This window comes from Schizosaccharomyces japonicus (assembly GCF_000149845.2).
Source record: "Schizosaccharomyces japonicus yFS275 unplaced genomic scaffold supercont5.1, whole genome shotgun sequence".
Classification (NCBI taxonomy): domain Eukaryota; kingdom Fungi; phylum Ascomycota; class Schizosaccharomycetes; order Schizosaccharomycetales; family Schizosaccharomycetaceae; genus Schizosaccharomyces; species Schizosaccharomyces japonicus.
In genome coordinates this window covers 1,828,395-1,848,585 of record NW_011627860.1, presented here as the reverse complement: position 1 = coordinate 1,848,585, position 20,191 = coordinate 1,828,395, and the positions used below count along the sequence as shown (strand labels likewise).

Sequence of the window (20,191 nt, the reverse complement as noted above, 5' to 3'; positions counted from 1 at the left end):
AGGAATTAATTATGCTGGGGGAAATTGATCCAGAAGAACCAGACGAAACTGGCGAAATGGACACAATAAGCTACATGAGATTGTCCGAGGACGAAGAAACCAGTGAGGAAAGCGCAACTGAAGTCTATACAGAAAGGGACCTATCGCAAGTTCCAGAAAAGTACAAAGACTTACCAATTATTAAAAATCCACCTCAGAAATATCTCAATGAACGTTCAATTCTTGATCTATGTTTGGATTTAACAGATGAGAAAGCTTTCTGGCAAGCTCCAATGATTCCCTTGTCATACGAGAAACAGAAGTTCGCAAACAACAAAATCGAAGAAATGATACAGAAAGGATATATCGAAAAATCTACATCGCCAAGGTACTGCAACATGTTCCTAGTGCCGAAAAAGGGCACCGAAAGGTATAGAATGGTGATCAACTATAAACCATTGAATGCAGTAACCAAGGATTTCATATATCCGCTGCCAAGCTACAAGGAAATCGTAACAAAACTTACAGGTAATCATATATTTACGCGCTTGGATTTACAGAACGCGTATCACTTGCTACGAATTCGAAAAGGCGACGAGGAAACAGCCTTTGTAGCCAATTCGGGAATATACCAGTTCAAAGTCGTTCCGTTTGGACTCAAGAATGCTCCAACTTACTTCACACGATTCATTACTACTATCCTACGCGAGTTTCTAAACCGCTGTTGTATAGTGTACATGGATGATATACTAATTTATTCGCAGGAAATTAAGCAGCACGAGAAAGAAGTGCATGCAGTGTTACAACGATTAGGAGAAGCACGCCTACAATTAAATGTAGCGAAGTGCGAATTTAATACAAAAGAATTAAAATTTATTGGAGTGATTTTCTCCGAAAATGAAGTGAAGCCCGATCCAGAGCGAATCGAGGCAATATTACAATGGAAAAGACCCAAGAATCTAAAGCAATTGCGAGGATTCATTGGTTATGTTATTGTTTGAAGCCAACAAACAGGAATCCTCAATAGAACTAAACATATCCGGCCTCGAACCGTGACACGGGCGAAGAGGGTTGTATGGTGTAACGGTTAGCACGCGAGATTCTGATTCTCGAGACCTGGGTTCGACTCCCAGTACGACCTTTGTGTGTGCGGAGCGCGCGTTTCTGTTTTTACTGTGCATCGCTGTACCTGTACCGTGTTATGGTGCCGTCTGTTTTCTCTTTCTTTGTTTGCTTTACTCCTTTCCGCTTGCTTTTGCTTTTGCTTTTGCTTTTGTTTTGTCCGCGCTCCTACCTTGCCTTGCACCGGCTGCATCTGCCCCGAGATGTGCGGCCGCTGCTTCAGACGAAGCAAAAAGTTGCGAGGCCAGGTTTCGATCCTGGGACCTACGGGTTGCGACGCTTCTCTGTTCGTATGAGCCCGTCGGAGTTCCACTCTCCTACCTCGCACACCCCGTCACCAGCAGGATTTGAACCTGCGCGGGCAGAGCCCATTAGATGCCACGAATACTTGCCTATTCGAGTCTAACTCCTTAACCACTCGGACATAGTGACTGTGCCGTGCTCTGTCAACGGAGGTCTCCGATTTAGGTTGGAGTCGAAAGGTTGCTCGGCAGTTGGACTGATCGTTTATGGTTTTGAAAAGAAGGATTTAGTTTAAGAACGTTATAGGTGAATAAGTATTGATCAGTTTATTGTTCGACAGCTATCTGAGTGTTACTTCGGGCCTTTTATACTGTTGACAGTGGCAAATAGGTATCTAGACCGGAGTTATCAATTAGGCATCTGGAGTATTGTCTCTGACATTCCTCCTCCAAGATTGACTCAATCTTAATAGATTTTGCGGCGCGCTTCAATTCTTCTTAGAAGAGCGTCGCTTTGCAGTTCTTGGGTTTTCATATCTCGGGTAAGATGCCTTAGAAATCTTATGACGTTGACATAAAATCTTAATTCTGCAATTGCCAAGTGTTTTACTCTTTGAGCGAGTAACCAATCTTTGCGAGTTTCGAATTGGGGCTCACCTGTCACTTCGTCGTTGTATGGCTTTGTGTAGACGCAGTATACCCATAATTCATTTCCGTTAACCCTGTGATTTAAGATAGCCGCAATGCTAGTAATTTGATAATCGTCTTTCGCAACAATTGGTGGTTCTCTGGCATTGTATTTTTCGAGTTGGGACACGTGGAATTGGTCCAGAAGTGTTGTCTGTTCATTTCTTTCAAGTCCAAACGGTAATATAGATCTCCACTTTTCCCAACGATCTTAAATGGTCCTGCGTATGGCACATATCTAGTTTTCCTGTTGTTGGCCAATACGCGTTGAATCCTTTCTTTTAGTAAAACTAAGTCACCAATTTTGAAGTTAGGCGCTTCTTGTGCTTTCTGATCATAATAGAATTTTGATTTTCGTTTGCCTTTCGTAGGCATTCCCGAATTTCGTCATTATTTTTGCGATCTCGGTAATTGACGGAACCTTTTGATATTCCGCTTTTAATCATCAATGTCAGATACCACTGCTTCGCGTCCATGTTCAATGAAGTATGGGGTTTTTCCTGTTGCTGCGTTAGGTGTTGTATTATGATTGAATTCCGCTCTTTTCAAATAATTCGCCCAAGTGTCTTCGAACTTCGAGCAATAACATCTTAAGTAATTTTCGAGAGTTTGGTTCATCCGCTCTGTCTGACCATTCGTCTGCGGTCTGTAACCTGTTGTAAAGCTTAATTCAATTCCTTAAGACGCGCAATAACTTCTGTCGGCACAATAATTGCGTCTTTTTCGTCATATAATAAACCTCGACGTAAATCAACGTCGGCTTTTCCTCTTAATTCTGCGTTTTGTATCAGTCGCTTGAACGCTGTGTCTTTTTTATAGGCTGCCTGAATCGCCTGAATTAATGAATTCTTTGAAACAGTAAGACTGCAAATTACATCTGTCGCGTAGCTTTCTTCATAATCAGGTCTTCTTGACAAGGCATCAGCCATTGTATTTTCTTCGCCACGTCTGTATTTAGTTTCAAATTGTATTCGCTCAATTCATAGAGCCACCGCAGTATCTTCTTGCGGGCAGACGGCTTTGGAGAGTTAAAAATGATACTAGATTCTTGTGATCTGTTAGTACTTCGAACGCTTCTTGCGTTCCTTCAAGGTAATATGCTCAATGTTTGCAGGCTGCGTAAATCGCATATAATTCTTTTTCGCTAATTTACCAATTTTGCTGTGTTGTGTTAAGTAAATGCGAATAGAAAGCAATTGGACGGTATTTTCCGTCAATACGTTGAACAATCATCGCGCCAATTGCATAATTGGACGCGTCAGTCTCGAGGCGTGTTTTAGCACCCGGAACAAAATAATGTAAAAATTGCGCATTCGTAGCAGCATTCTTTGTTTTTATAAAGGCATCTTCTTGTGCCGTTCCCCAGGTGTATCGGACACCTTTTGACAAGAGCGCATAAAGCGGCCTTGCGATTTTTGAAATGTGGGGTAAAAATTCGCGAATATAATTGACATATCCAATGAATCCTCGCAATTGCCTTAGATTCTTGGATCTTTTCCATTGTAATATTGCCTCGATTCGCTCTGGGGGCTTCATTTCATTTTCGGAGAAAATCACTCCGATGAATTTTAATTCTTTTGTATTAAATTCGCACTTCGCTACATTTAATTGTAGGCGCGCTTCTCCTAATCGCTGTAACACTGCATGCACTTCTTTCTCGTGCTGCCTAATTTCCTGCGAATAAATTAGTATATCATCCATATACACTATAGAACAGCGGTTTAGAAACTCGCGTAGGATAGTAGTAATGAATCTTGTAAAATAAGTTGGAGCATTCTTGAGTCCAAACGGAACGACTTTGAATTGATATATTCCTGAATTGGCTACAAAGGCTGTTTTTTCCTCGTCGCCTTTTCGAATTCGTAGCAAGTGATACGCGTTCTGCAAATCCAAGCGCGTGAATATGTGATTACCTGTAAGTTTTGTTACGATTTCCTTGTAGCTTGGCAGCGGATATATGAAATCTTTGGTTACTGCATTCAATGGTTTATAGTTGATCACCATTCTATACCTTTCGGTGCCCTTTTTCGGCACTTGCAGTACCTTGGTGATGTAGATTTTTCGACGTGGCAGAGCTGTCAGGGCCACTAGGAATTTCCAGCAAATACAGGATGTGGCGGATTTATTAAAGTTTGAGCTTTGCAAACGAGCTCCACGCTTACTTGATGCAAATTTGTAGTGACTTCTCTTTTCTCATTCTTTTTTATATCTTTGATTACACAAGAGAATTAGTTATTCAACATAAACCAAATCAACATTATTACTAAGTTTCATTATTTAAACGAAAACGGTGAACGCCAGAAGATCGGTCGTTCAGTGCTAAGTAGTCTGCACCATTCACTTTGTGCATATACTTCAGTGTATGGATAAATCGCGGTTAATTAAGAATTTATTATATTTTACCAATCTAAACTTGTTGTTGAAGGTGAATAGTTTGTGGCCTAAAGTCGCCATAAAGATCTGAAGTCGAAGCCAAACATTATATTTGTCTTGTGCCGTACAAAAGCAACACGCATCAGTGGTGTAGCGGTAACATCAATGCCTTCCAAGCATTAGCTCCGGGTTCGACTCCCGGCTGATGCAAAGCGTCCTCGTCTTTCCATCGATTTTTTGCTTTGCTGCTGCTGTGCTTTCTGTTAATGCCCTTGACACAGTCGGTCTAGTTACCGGCAACCTCTCCATAGCAAACGACAGAGTACTGCTTCTATACTCGACGCGTTATGCTGCAACCTTTGGCGCTCAAAAGTTGGGCTGTCCATAGAAACGGTAGTCTCAGCAAGGTTAAGCAAGATAATACAATGTCTTCATGAGTTGCTACTCTTAACCGAGACACGGGTGAACTTTACTGATTATACTCTGCTTGTAAACAAAATTAGTTATTAATTCTATTTTATCTGATTTCCTATTCAAAACCGTCTTCATGCACATTAACAGGATCTGCAATCCGTTGGGACTGCTTGCCCCCTTGGTTGCTTTGTAACGCGACGTGGTGCGCCACTTGCGGGTTCGTAGTTCAACGATGCCGCGGTCGCCAGCAATTGTTGGGGACTCAGGCGCGTATCAAATAAGCATAAAGCCGATTGTAAGCCTCGTGAAGCCCGTCACTTAGTATAGTAACGAAATCTTTCTACTAAAGATCGACTAAATGGGCCTCGATTTAGCGTTTGGACTAACGGCAGCAACACTGTAATCCTAGTAAGGTTTTTACGGTAGCCGTTACCAAAAGGTCGAGTTTTAAACTTTATCCGTAATAGAATTTGTAGCTAAAAGGTTTCTCCAAATATTTCTCTGTTTATACTAACCGCCGTGCAAAGTGGTACTTTACTAGCACTTTCGTGGTTTAGCGACATTGCGTTTGCCTGTGCACAGGACGAGTTTGGGATACGCTTCACGACAGTAAAGCTTGATTCTGTGATTTTGTTATTTTGTTATTTTGCATTTTGTAATTTGCAATTTACGGTTACGGTTTAGACTCACATAAATAAATTTTCATCGCGTTACTCTGCGAAATATTTACGTTTGTTTATGTATATGTATCTTTTTCTTTTTCTTTTTCTTTTTCTTTATAGTTATTTTTATTTTTATCGTTGTTTTTTTATTTCATTTCTCAAGTTTATTTTCTATTCTGTCTTTATTTACGGAGTAAGCATTGATGGTCAATAGTCCAAGCAAATGCAACAACTAAACGTTTTGCCGTCCGGTGGGGACAGCCAGGCACATTATACAGCATGCGTTGTTAGATCATTCTCGTGATTGATCTCTCGCCAGCAGAGCCACGCTGGTATTAGGGGGTTTTCAAAATAGACTTGGCAAGTTGCTGATGAATGGTAGAGGAGGCGGCAGCAATGCAAACCCGTCAAATCTGGGTCTGCATTGCCGGTGGGCCCTAAGGTATTGTTAGACAGCCCGTTGTTGAGCTTTGGTGTTGAGCAGGATGTCACGGGCAATGCTTGGAGTATCTGGAATACTGGAGCTGCATCCGTCGCATTACGTCATCAAAGGTGGAGTCCAGAGAGCAGAGAGCAGAGAGCAGAGAGCAGAGAGCAGAGAGCAGAGAGCAGAGAGCAGAGAGCGAACCCAGAAAAGTACAGAAAATAGGGAAGAGCGACGACAGAGAGCAGTTGCGGGCATATGATGCAGTGGTAGCATGCTCGCTTTGCATGCGAGTCGTCCTGGGTTCAATCCCCAGTGTGTCCATAAGCTTTTTGGTGTTCCGGCGGCCTTGCGCTGTGCGTCTTGGTCAAGAAGCGAACCAGCGGAATGGTTATCCCCAAGAAGCATTCGTCAGCTGTCGTTTCTGCTCTGGCAGTCGGTAACCGGAGCAGGCCAAAAAAGTTGCGAGGCCAGGTTTCGATCCTGGGACCTACGGGTTGCAACGCTTCTCTGTTCGTATGAGCCCGTCGGAGTTCCACTCTCCTACCTCGCACCCTTGCGTTACTGTCAACGGCGAAGGCCAATATAAGGAGTTTTAACAATCGATTAGAAGCCTAACGTAGAGCTAATCACTAAGACTTCGTAAATGATTAAGACGAGGTTGAAGCCATGGGGATAATGTATCCTATTGACCCGTTTAGTATTCGACGGGTGATGAGGTGTGTTTCGTAAAAACCTTGTGTGTCTGGGGATGACAGATGTGAGGGAGCTGCGTTTGTTACGAAACGTGTGTGTGCTGCTGCATAACTGAGCCTTTCCGAGTCTGGTAAAGGGAGAAAGGCGAAGGGCGATGATGGATTGAGGAGTATGAGGGGATGTAAGGATAGGGGAGCAAAGTTGCTGTCAGAGACATTACTCCAGATGTTTAATTGATAACTCCGGTCTAGATATCTATTTGCCACTGTCAACAGTATAAAAGGCCCGAAGTAACACTCAGATAGCTGTCAAACAATAAACTGATCAATACTTATTCACCTATAACATTGTTAACTTAAATCCTCTTTTCAAAACCATAAACGATCAGTCCAACTGCCGAGCAACCTTTCGACTCCAACCTAAAGCGGAAACCTCCGTTGACATTGTTCGACCTCAGTCCGAGATTGCTCCGTAGTTAACAATATATTGATAACCCTCCAACTTGAACACTTTAATTGAGACGCTTGGGAAGAACCTATTATGGCAAGCCACGAGAAGCCGAGCCAATCTGTGGGAAGAAGTCCCGACTCAACATTGTCTGAGGCAGACATAATTTCGCTAGTCGCATCGACGGTCTCAAGATGCTTGAAAGAAGAGCTCTCTTCTTTAAGACCGACGACACCTTCTGTTCCTGAAGCACCAGAGCAGAGCGAGAAATGTAAGGATTGCAGCTTATCCGATACCAATCTCTTACTACATCTCCGATTCTTGCCACACAAGACAGTCACTTACAGAACCCACAGCTGATTGGACAAACATTCATCATCGATGGATTAGATTACAACATTTTATTAGTATAAAAACCATAGGAAATTAGCAACAGAAAAGGAATCTTTTCCCCCAGAAAACCAAGTTCCACTCTCTTACACAAAGTCAGAATGACTAACGCACCTCATGGCAGCAATCGTCACTCAAGACCAAAGCGGAAGAAAGAACAATGGAGTATACATTGATGTTTTTGTTGAGGATATTGGGAGAACCGAGAAAGCACTAATTGATGGCGGCGCAACCAAAAGTTTCGTATCAACAAACTTTGTGGAGAAATATCAGCTCCCTTACAATCTATTGGAAGACTCCGAGTTTGTAATAGACCCAGGAATTAATTATGCTGGGGGAAATTGATCCAGAAGAACCAGACGAAACTGGCGAAATGGACACAATAAGCTACATGAGATTGTCCGAGGACGAAGAAACCAGTGAGGAAAGCGCAACTGAAGTTTATACAGAAAGGGACCTATCGCAAGTTCCAGAGAAATACAGAGACTTACCAATTGTTAAAAATCCGCCGCAGAAATATCTCAATGAGCATTCAATTCTCGATCTATGTTTGGATTTAACAGATGAGAAAGCTTTCTGGCAAGCTCCAATGATTCCTTTGTCATATGAGAAACAGAAATTCGCAAACAACAAAATCGAAGAAATGCTACGGAAAGGATATATCGAAAAATCTACATCACCAAGGTACTGCAAGTGCCGAAAAAGGGCACCGAAAGGTATAGAATGGTGATCAACTATAAACCATTGAATGCAGTAACCAAAGATTTCATATATCCGCTGCCAAGCTACAAGGAAATCGTAACAAAACTTACAGGTAATCACATATTCACGCGCTTGGATTTGCAGAACGCGTATCACTTGCTACGAATTCGAAAAGGCGACGAGGAAAAACAGCCTTTGTAGCCAATTCAGGAATATATCAATTCAAAGTCGTTCCGTTTGGACTCAAGAATGCTCCAACTTATTTTACAAGATTCATTACTACTATCCTACGCGAGTTTCTAAACCGCTGTTCTATAGTGTATATGGATGATATACTAATTTATTCGCAGGAAATTAGGCAGCACGAGAAAGAGTGCATGCAGTGTTACAGCGATTAGGAGAAGCGCGCCTACAATTAAATGTAGCGAAGTGCGAATTTAATACAAAAGAATTAAAATTTATTGGAGTGATTTTCTCCGAAAATGAAGTGAAGCCCCCAGAGCGAATCGAGGCAATATTACAATGGAAAAGATCCAAGAATCTAAGGCAATTGCGAGGATTCATTGGTTATGTTAATTATATTCGCGAATTTTTACCCCACATTTCAAAAATCGCAAGGCCGCTTTATGCGCTCTTGTCAAAAGGTGTCCGATACACCTGGGGAACGGCACAAGAAGATGCCTTTATAAAAACAAGAATGCTGCTACGAATGCGCAATTTTTACATTATTTTGTCCGGGTGCTAAAACACGCCTCGAGACTGACGCGTCCTACACTATTTTGTTCCGGGTGCTAAAACACGCCTCGAGACTGACGCGTCCAATTGCTTTCTATTCGCATTTACTTAACACAACACAGCAAAATTGGTAAATTAGCGAAAAAGATTATATGCGATTTACGCAGCCTGCAAACATTGAGCATATTACCTTGAAGGAACGCAAGAAGCGTTCGAAGTACTAACAGATCACAAGAATCTAGTATCATTTTTAACTCTCCAAAGCCGTCTGCCCGCAAGAAGATACTGCGGTGGCTCTATGAATTGAGCGAATACAATTTTGAAACTAATACAGACGTGGCGAAGAAATACAATGGCTGATGCCTTGTCAAGAAGACCTGATTATGAAGAAAGCTACGCGACAGATGTAATTTGCAGTCTTACTGTTTCAAAAATTCATTAGTACAGGCGATTCAGGCAGCCTATGAAAAAGCACAGCGTTCAAGCGACTGATACAAAACGCAGAATTAAGAGGAAAAGCCGACGTTGATTTACGTCGAGGTTTATTATATGACGAAAAAGACGCAATTATTGTGCCGACAGAAGTTATTGCGCGTCTTAAGGATTGAATTAAGCTTTACAACAGGTTACAGACCGCAGACGAATGGTCAGACAGAGCGGATGAACCAAACTCTCGAAAATTACTTAAGATGTTATTGCTCGAAGTTCGAAGACACTTGGGCGAATTATTTGAAAAGAGCGGAATTCAATCATAATACAACACCTAACGCAGCAACAGGAAAAACCCCATACTTCATTGAACATGGACGCGAAGCAGTGGTATCTGACATTGATGAATTAAAAGCGGAATATCAAAAGGTTCCGTCAATTACCGAGATCGCAAAAATAAATGGCGAAATTCGGGAATGCCTACGAAAGGCAAACGAAAAATCAAAATTCTATTATGATCAGAAAGCACAAGAAGCGCCTAACTTCAAAATTGGTGACTTAGTTTTACTAAAAGAAAGGATTCAACGCGTATTGGCCAACAACAGGAAAACTAGATATGTGCCATACGCAGGACCATTTAAGATCGTTGGGAAAAGTGGAGATCTATATTACCGTTTGGACTTGAAAGAAATGAACAGACAACACTTCTGGACCAATTCCACGTGTCCCAACTCGAAAAATACAATGCCAGAGAACCACCAATTGTTGCGAAAGACGATTATCAAATTACTAGCATTGCGGCTATCTTAAATCACAGGGTTAACGGAAATGAATTATGGGTATACTGCGTCTACACAAAGCCATACAACGACGAAGTGACAGGTGAGCCCCAATTCGAAACTCGCAAAGATTGGTTACTCGCTCAAAGAGTAAAACACTTGGCAATTGCAGAATTAAGATTTTATTGTCAACGTCATAAGATTTCTAAGGCATCTTACCCGAGATATGAAAACCCAAGAACTGCAAAGCGACGCTCTTCTAAGAAGAATTGAAGCGCGCCGCAAAATCTATTAAGATTGAGTCAATCTTGGAGGAGGAATGTCAGAGACAATACTCCAGATGCCTAATTGATAACTCCGGTCTAGATACCTATTTGCCACTGTCAACAGTATAAAAGGCCCGAAGTAACACTCAGATAGCTGTCAAACAATAAACTGATCAATACTTATTCACCTATATGCGACTGCTAGTTCCGTGACAAGGGAAAAAGGCGAAGGGCGCCGAGCAACCTTTCGACTCCAACCTAAATCGGAGACCTCCGTTGACAGAGCACGGCACAGTCACTATGTCCGAGTGGTTAAGGAGTTAGACTCGAATAGGCAAGTATTCGTGGCATCTAATGGGCTCTGCCCGCGCAGGTTCAAATCCTGCTGGTGACGGGGTGTGCGAGGTAGGAGAGTGGAACTCCGACGGGCTCATACGAACAGAGAAGCGTCGCAACCCGTAGGTCCCAGGATCGAAACCTGGCCTCGCAACTTTTTGCTTCGTCTGAAGCAGCGGCCGCACATCTCGGGGCAGATGCAGCCGGTGCAAGGCAAGGTAGGAGCGCGGACAAAGCAAAAGCAAAAGCAAGCGGAAAGGAGTAAAGCAAACAAAGAAAGAGAAAACAGACGGCACCATAACACGGTACAGGTACAGCGATGCACAGTAAAAACAGAAACGCGCGCTCCGCACACACAAAGGTCGTACTGGGAGTCGAACCCAGGTCTCGAGAATCAGAATCTCGCGTGCTAACCGTTACACCATACAACCCTCTTCGCCCGGTCAACCCGCCCCACCCCATTTCACTTGGTGTCGAAACCTTGCTCACTACTCCAACTCATCCTTCTATAGCTATAGCTACAGCTATAGCTTGAAGAAGCTTTGACTTAGCGAACGCTTAGCGAACGTTATACTTTCTTGAATGTATATTGATCGGTTCACAGCTATCTAAATGTTACGTCGGGTCTTTTGTACTATTGCGATGCCGGCAACACTTCTCTTCTCTTTCTCATCAAATACTATATATTGATGATGCAAGAGAAGAGCAGCAAATGACTGGCTACGCCCTTGAAATTAAACCGAACTACCATCCTTTCCTGGTTTCATTCAAAACAGGCATGGAACCGAGACAACCGGCACCAAAGTGACAATGGACTTCCACGAACGTCACTCCCGCCCCTGGATCATCGCCCACCACCTACGCAGGAACCAACGACGTGATCGAATTGGACAACTGGCTTTCTTAATGGACCAGTACCTCCTTGTTGCTCGCGTCCCAGCCACACCATGTGTTAAATGCGAAATCGAAGGACACCCTTGCCGAGCACTATTGGACACAGGATGCTCGTCGTATATGATCTCCAAAAAGTTGCGCAGCGCTTGCTTCTACCAACCCGATGTCGTGACAATGAGCAAGACACTGATACAATCAACGGACGAGGAGACACACAAGCAACACTTAGAAACGGACGACTCAGACACGGAAGAAAACTCTACGCCAACCGAAGAATGCAGTTTCTCCAAAAGGAATCGACTACCTCGGATACGTTGTGGGCGGCGGAATTATCAAGACAACCCAAAACTCGTGGACACGGTCAAACACTTCCCACCCCCGAAGACCGTTAAAGACCTACAGTCCTTCCTCGGACTGGCTAATTCTACAAGAAAGTTGTCAAGAACTTCTCAGACATTGCAGCCCCGCTATCGGAACACAGGAGATGCAGACCGCCTTTGTAGACTCAAACAGGATCTCTGCTCTGCACCGTGCCTCAAGGTGCCAACCCTCACGGCAACTTCGAAGTCAACACCGACGCCAGCGAGGACGCCAAGGCTGTGGGCGCAGTACTCACACAAGACGGACACCCATGCGCGTTCGAGTCAGCGAAGCTCAACGTGCATGAACTCAACTACCCTGTGCACGACAAGGAACTCCTAGCAATTATCACGCACTTAGAAATGGAGACCATTTCTGCTCGGAAAAAGTTCACGGTCTACACGGACCACCGCTCACTACAACACCTCCACACCCAGAAGAATTTAAACAACCGACAGCGCCGCTGGATTGACTTTCTCGCTGACTTTGACATGGAGATCGTTTACAGGGAAGGAAGAAAAACGTGGTAGCCGACGCTCTCTCTCGCGTACAACTAAACGCAATCTCGCCCATCCAAGACGAGGAGGACCTGGACAACATCCGAGGAGCGTACGACGCCGAAGATACTAAGGACCTCAAAGACATCATTGACAATCTGCGAGCAGGAAACGAAGACCCGCACAACTCACCAATAGTCAAATACAAATGGGAAAACAGACTACTATTCTTCAGGAACAACTCGGAAAGCGACTGGAAACTTTGCGTCGCAGGAAGAAGGAACAAAGACAAATTACTCCACGATCACCACGACTCACCAATCGCGGGACACTCCGGAGCCAATAGGACCTATGCAAAACTAGCGCGCTCCTTCTACCGGCCACGGATGACGAAGGACGTTGAGGACTGGACCAAGAAATGCCCAACGTGCCAGGTTTCCAAGTCCTCAAGCCAAAGGCCTCCTCAAGGACTCCTTCAGCCAATGGAAATCCCATTACTCCCCTGGCAATCCATCGCTATGGACTTTACCGGACCACTGTCGACTTCAAGCAAGAATGGAAACGACTTCCTATTGGTCATAACAGACAGACTGACAAAGATGGTACACCCGATCCCGTGCAAGGAGACCGTGACGGCACAACAGGTCGCCGACTTGTTGTTTGAGAACATCTTCAGACTTCACGGAAGACCACAGTCCATTCTCTCGGACAGAGACCCGCGCTGCTGCTCACGGTTCTGGCAGGCACTTCAACCGTTAGGAACGAAGTTGCTCATGTCCACAACAAACCATCCCAAACGGACGGACAGTCGGAACGCGCCATTCGGACAATCGAGACCATGCTCAGGAACTGTACTCTGGATCACGCGGAACAATGGTAGTCGGCGTTGCCCGCGACAGAATATGCTCACAACGACACACCACACTCGTCCATAGGGGTTTCCCCTTCAAAGCAAACTACGGATTCAGACCAACAGGACTTATACTTACAGTGGCGCACGCAAGAGCACCAAGCCACTGCGATGTAACGAGCCAGGTTCCACTCTCTCTCTTACACTTACTTGCACTTGCACTTGCACTTACAGCAAGACTCCCGCGATCATTGTGTGCTTGCGACCAGATTCAAAGGCCCTGTTCCAACCTCCACCTTAGGGAGGTCAATATAATGGAGCATTACTTTCTCAGAATAAGCAAGTTGCGTTCTCTTACAAAGAAGGCAGAGTAAAAGAGAAGCGGGCCTAACCAGGATTCGAACCAGGGATCACCTCTAATTCCTCGCAAAGGGAAGGGGGACTACCCGAAAGAGGTATGTTAACCACTACACTATTAGGCCGACACCTGTGTGGCAGCGGCTATGGTGCCCTGTGTGTGACCTGTTTACTTTTGCTTCGGCGGCTCATTGCGCATGCATGTATGTCGAGGGCAAGTAGCAGCAAGTGCCAAGTGCTGGTCAGTGAGCAGTGAGCAGTGAGGTGTGGGTGTGAGGCGGTCGGTTGTGCGCCGCGGTGTGATTTCGGCGACCGAGTACGGAATATGGAAGGACGGTGGGATGTACACGAACGGAATATGGAAGGACGGTGGGATGTACACGAGCGGAAATGCCCCTATGGCTTAGTGGTACAGCATCGCACTTGTAATGCGAAGATCCTTGGTTCGATTTTTTTGATGTTTGGTGCTCGTTTCGCACTCGCCGCATCTTAGTCGACGCGTAACATGTTTGGGTGGTTGTCAGCGACTAGCACAAAAAGCAACGGTGCTAACAAAGTAGCACCAAAAGCAACGGTGCTAACAAAGTCCCAGGATCCTTTTCCCAAGCCGCTGTTTTTTCTTTTTCTTTTTATTTATTTTTGGTTTGCTTTGCTTTATTTTATTTTATTTTATTTTATTCTATTCTAATCTAATCTATTCAACTCTATCTTATTTTATTTTACTTTTATTTTACTTTTATTTTATTTTACTTTACTTTACTTTACTTTAATTTTTTTATTTTATTCAATGCTTTATGCTTTATGCTTTATGCTTTATGCTTTATGTTTTATTTTTTATCTTTATTTCTATCAAGAACTGGAACCTTTTAGCCAGTTTACCGGGACTGAACCTAATTAGGCAACTTAGACGACTGAACCAACTACGGAACACTAGGACAGATACCCGACGACGTGATGCTCTCGCCACGACAACACCTGATGCTCACACCACCAATAGTGGCATGTCTCCTCATACCACCACGCCATTACGATCACACCACACGCCACCACTCCATTATCATACGATCACACCACCTCAGCACATTTTCAAACTCCGCTGATATTACTACATGAAGATCTGGACAAAACGGTGATCGACAAGATCTGCAAAAATGATCGACAAATTTGACTACGGATCTACAAAGGACCCTGAAGACATTTTTCGAGCTGCACCGGACCCTTAAAATGCGGGAGAGTGTAAAGTTTGTACGCTCTAGCGGCGCGCATGCGATTAAATACGATCGCCAACTTCAAACAGCGATTCTGATCGCTACAGGCATCGTACGAGGTTCGCGTGACAACAATTGCAGTCGCGTAATTTACCTCTTCGTGACTGTATAATTCACGCCACGCTTGGTCATACCATTATGACTAAGGACCGTTTCTTCAGTATAAATACCTTAGTCTTAGTCTCAAATAAACCATCACTTGTTTTGCTCTGCTCTGGTGCTTCAGGAACAGAAGGTGTCGTCGGTCTTAAAGAAGAGAGCTCTTCTTTCAAGCATCTTGAGACCGTCGATGCGACTAGCGAAATTATGTCTGCCTCAGACAATGTTGAGTCGGGACTTCTTCCCACAGATTGGCTCGGCTTCTCGTGGCTTGCCATAATAGGTTCTTCCCAAGCGTCTCAATTAAAGTGTTCAAGTTGGAGGGTTATCAATATATTGTTAACTACGGAGCAATCTCGGACTGAGGTCGAACAATGTCAACGGAGGTTTCCGCTTTAGGTTGGAGTCGAAAGGTTGCTCGGCAGTTGGACTGATCGTTTATGGTTTTGAAAAGAAGGATTTAAGTTAACAATGTTATAGGTGAATAAGTATTGATCAGTTTATTGTTTGACAGCTATCTGAGTGTTACTTCGGGCCTTTTATACTGTTGACAGTGGCAAATAGATATCTAGACCGGAGTTATCAATTAAACATCTGGAGTATTGTCTCTGACATGCTCTCTCTCTCCCCTATCCTTACATCCCCTTATACTCCTCAATCCATCATCGCCCTTCGCCTTTTCCCTTGTCACGGAACTAGCAGTCGCATACGAGCTGCTTTACGGTTCATTATGCAATGCAATGCGGGCCGTGCTCTGTTTCCTCCCACTTGTGGATTTGCGTTGCCTTACTTGGTTCTTTTTTTCGTCGGCTCCGCTGGTGATCTGTATACTATGGACAGCGCTGTCTGGAGCATAAAAAAAAGGGAAAAAGGAACAGAATCAAGATAGATAGAAATAAAGATAAAGATAAAACATAACATTGAATAAAATAAAATTGAATAAAATAAAAAAATAAATAAAATAAAATAAATAAAAAATTAAAGTAAAAAATTGAATAAAATAAAATAAAATAAGATAGAGTTGAATAGATAGAGTTGTAAGATAGAGTTGAATAGAATAAAATAAAATAAAGCAAACCAAACCAAAAATAAATAAAAAGAAAAAGAAAAAACAGCGGCTTGGGAAAAGGATCCTGGGACTTTGTTAGCACCGTTGCTTTTGTGCTAGTCGCTGACAACCACCCAAACATGTTACGCGTCGACTAAGATGCGGCGAGTGCGAAACGAGCAGCAACATCAAAAACAGCTGCCCCACTCGGAATCGAACCAAGGATCTTCGCATTACAAGTGCGATGCTGTACCACTAAGCCATAGGGGCATTCCGCTCGTGTACATCCCACCATATTCCGTACTCATCACACCGCGGCGCACAACCGACCGCCACAACCGACCGCCTCACACCTCACTCCTCACACCTCACGCTGCACTTGCCCCTGGCACTTGCTGCTACTTGCCCCTCACATACATGCATGCGCAGGTCACACACAGGGCACCATAGCCGCTGCCACACAGGTGTCGGCCTAATAGTGTAGTGGTTAACATACCTCTTTCGGGTAGTCCCCCTCCCTTTGCGAGGAATTAGAGGTGATCCCTGGTTCGAATCCTGGTTAGCCCGCTTCTCTTTACTCTGCCTTCTTTGTAAGAGAACGCAACTTGCTTTTTCGTTCTGCTTTATGCACTACTGAAATGCTGTAATCAGGCTTAGAAATGATGACATCAGGCTTAGAAATGATGACAACTGTCTGGTCGCAAGTGCAAGTGATCGCGGGAGTCTTGCTGTAAGTGCAAGTGCAGTAAGTGTAAGAGAGTGGAACCTTACATCGCAATCGGAACTGGGGTTGGTGCTCTTGCATGCGCCACTGTAAGTATAAGTCCTGTTGGTCTGAATCCGTAGTTTGCTTTGAGGGGGAACCCCTATGGACGAGTGTGGTGTGTCGTTGTGAGCATATTCTGTCGCGGGCAACGCCGACTACCATTGTTCCGCGTGATCCAGAGTACAGTTCCTGAGCATGGTCTCGATTGTCCGAATGGCGCGTTCCGACTGTCCGTCGTTTGGGGATGGTTTGTTGTGGACATGAGCAACTTCGTTCCTAACGGTTGAAGTGCCTGCCAGAACCGTGAGCAGCAGCGCGGGTCTCTGTCCGAGAGAATGGACTGTGGTCTTCCGTGAAGTCTGAAGATGTTCTCAAACAACAAGTCGGCGACCTGTTGTGCCGTCACGGTCTCCTTGCACGGGATCGGGTGTACCATCTTGTCAGTCTGTCTGTTATGACCAATAGGAAGTCGTTTCCATTCTTGCTTGAAGTCGACAGTGTCCGGTAAAGTCCATAGCGATGGATTGCCAGGGAGTAATGGGATTTCCATTGGCTGAAGGAGTCCTTGAGGAGGCCTTTGGCTTGAGGACTTGGAAACCTGGCACGTTGGGCATTTCTGGTCCAGTCCTCAACGTCCTTCGTCATCCGTGGCCGGTAGAAGGAGCGCGCAGTTTTGCATAGGTCCTATTGGCTCCGGAGTGTCCCGCGATTGGTGAGTCGTGGTGATCGTGGAGTAATTTGTCTTTGTCCTTCTTCCTGCGACGCAAAGTTTCCAGTCGCTTTCCGAGTTGTTCCTGAAGAATTGTGACGTCAGCAGCGCTACGACCAATAGCGAGCGACCGGGTCTTCGTTCCTGCTCGCAGATTGTCAATGATGTCTTTGAGGTCCTTAGTATCTTCGGCGTCGTACGCTCCTCGGATGTTGTCCAGGTCCTCCTCGTCTTGGATGGCGAGATTGCGTTTAGTGTACGCGAGAGAGAGCGTCGGCTACCACGTTTTCTTTCCTTCCTTGTAACGATCTCCATGTCAAAGTCAGCGAGAAGTCAATCCAGCGGCGCTGTCGGTTGTTTAAATTCTTCTGGGTGTGGAGGTGTTGTAGTGAGCGGTGGTCCGTGTAGACCGTGAACTTTTTCCGAGCAGAAATGGTCTCCATTTTCTAAGTGCGTGAATAATTGCTAGGAGTTCCTTGTCGTGCACAGGGTATTGAGTTCATGCACGTTGAGCTTCGCTGACTCGAACGCGCATGGGTGTCCGTCTTGTGTGAGTACTGCGCCCACAGCCTTGGCGTCCTCGCTGGCGTCGGTGTTGACTTCGAAGTTGCCGTGAGGGTTGGGCACCTTGAGGCACGGTGCAGAGCAGAGATCCTGTTTGAGTCTAACAAGGCGGTCTGCATCTCCTGTGTTCCGATAGCGGGGCTGCAATGTCTGAGAAGTTCTTGACAACTTTCTTGTAGAATTAGCCAGTCCGAGGAAGGACTGTAGGTCTTTAACGGTCTTCGGGGGTGGGAAGTGTTTGACCGTGTCCACGAGTTTTGGGTTTGTCTTGATAATTCCGCCGCCCACAACGTATCCGAGGTAGTCGATTTCCTTTTGGAAGAAACTGCATTTCTTTCGGTTGGCGTAGAGTTTATTTTTCGAAGTCGGTCAATCACGGTTTCTAAGTGTTGCGCTCAGGATAAGGTCCGTTGATTGTATCAGTGTCTTGCTCATTGTACAACGCGGGGCTTGATTTCCCGGGTTGGTAGAAGCAAGCGCTGCGCAACTTTTTGGAGATCATATACGACGAGCATCCTGTGTCCAATAGTGCTCGGCAAGGGTGTCCTTCGATTTCGCATTTAACACATGGTGTGGCTGGGACGCGAGCAACAAGGAGGTACTGGTCCATTGAGAAGAGCCAGTTGTCCAATTCGATCACGTCGTTGGTCCTGCGTAGGTGGTGGGGCGGATGATCCAGGGGCGGGAGTGACGTTCGTGGAAGTCCATTGTCACTTTGGTGCCGGTTGTCTCGGTTCCATGCCTGTTTTGAAATGAAACCAGGAAAGGATGGTAGTTCGGTTTAATTTCAAGGGCGTAGCCAGTCATTTGCTGCTCTTCTTCTTGCATCATCAATAGAAAGTATTTGATGAGAAAGAGAAGAGAAGTGTTGCCGGCATCGCAATAGTACAAAAGACCCGAGTAAGCTGTCGAAGAATAAACTGAACCGATCAATATACATTCAAGAAAGTATAAAGTATAACGTTCGCTAAGTCAAAGCTTCTTCAAGCTATAGCTGTAGCTATAGCTATAGAAGGATGAGTTGGAGTAGTGAGCAAGGTTTCGACACCAAGTGAAATGGGGTGGGGCGGGTTGACCGGGCGAAGAGGGTTGTATGGTGTAACGGTTAGCACGCGAGATTCTGATTCTCGAGACCTGGGTTCGACTCCCAGTACGACCTTTGTGTGTGCGGAGCGCGCGTTTCTGTTTTTACTGTGCATCGCTGTACCTGTACCGTGTTATGGTGCCGTCTGTTTTCTCTTTCTTTGTTTGCTTTACTCCTTTCCGCTTGCTTTTACTTTTGCTTTTGCTTTTGCTTTGTCCGCGCTCCTACCTTGCCTTGCACCGGCTGCATCTGCCCCGAGATGTGCGGCCGCTGCTTCAGACGAAGCAAAAAGTTGCGAGGCCAGGTTTCGATCCTGGGACCTACGGGTTGCGACGCTTCTCTGTTCGTATGAGCCCGTCGGAGTTCCACTCTCCTACCTCGCACACCCCGTCACCAGCAGGATTTGAACCTGCGCGGGCAGAGCCCATTAGATGCCACGAATACTTGCCTATTCGAGTCTAACTCCTTAACCACTCGGACATAGTGACTGTGCCGTGCTCTGTCTCTCCCCTATCCTTACATCCCCTTATACTCCTCAATCCATCATCGCCCTTCGCCTTTTTCCCTTGTCACGGAACTAGCAGTCGCATACGAGCTGCTTTACGGTTCATTATGCAATGCAATGACAGCTATCTGAGTGTTACTTCGGGCCTTTTATACTGTTGACAGTGGCAAATAGGTATCTAGACCGGAGTTATCAATTAGGCATCTGGAGTATTGTCTCTGACATTCCTCCTCCAAGATTGACTCAATCTTAATAGATTTTGCGGCGCGCTTCAATTCTTCTTAGAAGAGCGTCGCTTTGCAGTTCTTGGGTTTTCATATCTCGGGTAAGATGCCTTAGAAATCTTATGACGTTGACAATAAAATCTTAATTCTGCAATTGCCAAGTGTTTTACTCTTTGAGCGAGTAACCAATCTTTGCGAGTTTCGAATTGGGGCTCACCTGTCACTTCGTCGTTGTATGGCTTTGTGTAGACGCAGTATACCCATAGTTCATTTCCGTTAACCC

The 20,191-nt window shown here is 44.9% G+C and overlaps 15 non-coding genes and 1 pseudogene across 16 annotated transcripts; 8 read left to right on the top strand and 8 right to left on the bottom strand.

Moving 5' to 3' along the window:
* The first annotated feature begins 1,048 nt into the window (after positions 1–1,048).
* SJAG_16069 lies at positions 1,049–1,120 on the top strand. The gene has a single exon. It is a non-coding gene; the product is annotated as a tRNA-Gln (tRNA).
* Positions 1,121–1,337: 217 nt separating this feature from the next.
* SJAG_16068 lies at positions 1,338–1,428 on the bottom strand. Its single transcript has one exon. It is a non-coding gene; the product is annotated as a tRNA-Met (tRNA).
* A 5-nt stretch (positions 1,429–1,433) lies between these two features.
* On the bottom strand, positions 1,434–1,533 carry SJAG_16067. The gene has a single exon. It is a non-coding gene; the product is annotated as a tRNA-Ser (tRNA).
* A 3,009-nt stretch (positions 1,534–4,542) lies between these two features.
* On the top strand, positions 4,543–4,613 carry SJAG_16066. Its single transcript has one exon. It is a non-coding gene; the product is annotated as a tRNA-Gly (tRNA).
* A 1,542-nt stretch (positions 4,614–6,155) lies between these two features.
* Positions 6,156–6,227, top strand: SJAG_16065. Its single transcript has one exon. It is a non-coding gene; the product is annotated as a tRNA-Ala (tRNA).
* A 138-nt stretch (positions 6,228–6,365) lies between these two features.
* Positions 6,366–6,456, bottom strand: SJAG_16064. Its single transcript has one exon. It is a non-coding gene; the product is annotated as a tRNA-Met (tRNA).
* A 4,185-nt stretch (positions 6,457–10,641) lies between these two features.
* SJAG_16063 lies at positions 10,642–10,741 on the top strand. The gene has a single exon. It is a non-coding gene; the product is annotated as a tRNA-Ser (tRNA).
* Positions 10,742–10,746: 5 nt separating this feature from the next.
* Positions 10,747–10,837, top strand: SJAG_16062. The gene has a single exon. It is a non-coding gene; the product is annotated as a tRNA-Met (tRNA).
* Positions 10,838–11,042: 205 nt separating this feature from the next.
* SJAG_16061 lies at positions 11,043–11,114 on the bottom strand. Its single transcript has one exon. It is a non-coding gene; the product is annotated as a tRNA-Gln (tRNA).
* A 2,553-nt stretch (positions 11,115–13,667) lies between these two features.
* SJAG_16060 lies at positions 13,668–13,766 on the bottom strand. Its single transcript has one exon. It is a non-coding gene; the product is annotated as a tRNA-Pro (tRNA).
* Positions 13,767–14,033: 267 nt separating this feature from the next.
* Positions 14,034–14,110, top strand: SJAG_16059 (annotated as a pseudogene). The gene has a single exon. The product of its transcript is annotated as a tRNA-OTHER (tRNA).
* Positions 14,111–16,255: 2,145 nt separating this feature from the next.
* On the bottom strand, positions 16,256–16,326 carry SJAG_16058. The gene has a single exon. It is a non-coding gene; the product is annotated as a tRNA-Thr (tRNA).
* A 199-nt stretch (positions 16,327–16,525) lies between these two features.
* On the top strand, positions 16,526–16,623 carry SJAG_16057. The gene has a single exon. It is a non-coding gene; the product is annotated as a tRNA-Pro (tRNA).
* Positions 16,624–19,182: 2,559 nt separating this feature from the next.
* SJAG_16056 lies at positions 19,183–19,254 on the top strand. Its single transcript has one exon. It is a non-coding gene; the product is annotated as a tRNA-Gln (tRNA).
* Positions 19,255–19,471: 217 nt separating this feature from the next.
* Positions 19,472–19,562, bottom strand: SJAG_16055. The gene has a single exon. It is a non-coding gene; the product is annotated as a tRNA-Met (tRNA).
* A 5-nt stretch (positions 19,563–19,567) lies between these two features.
* Positions 19,568–19,667, bottom strand: SJAG_16054. The gene has a single exon. It is a non-coding gene; the product is annotated as a tRNA-Ser (tRNA).
* Between the last annotated feature and the right edge of the window lie 524 nt (positions 19,668–20,191).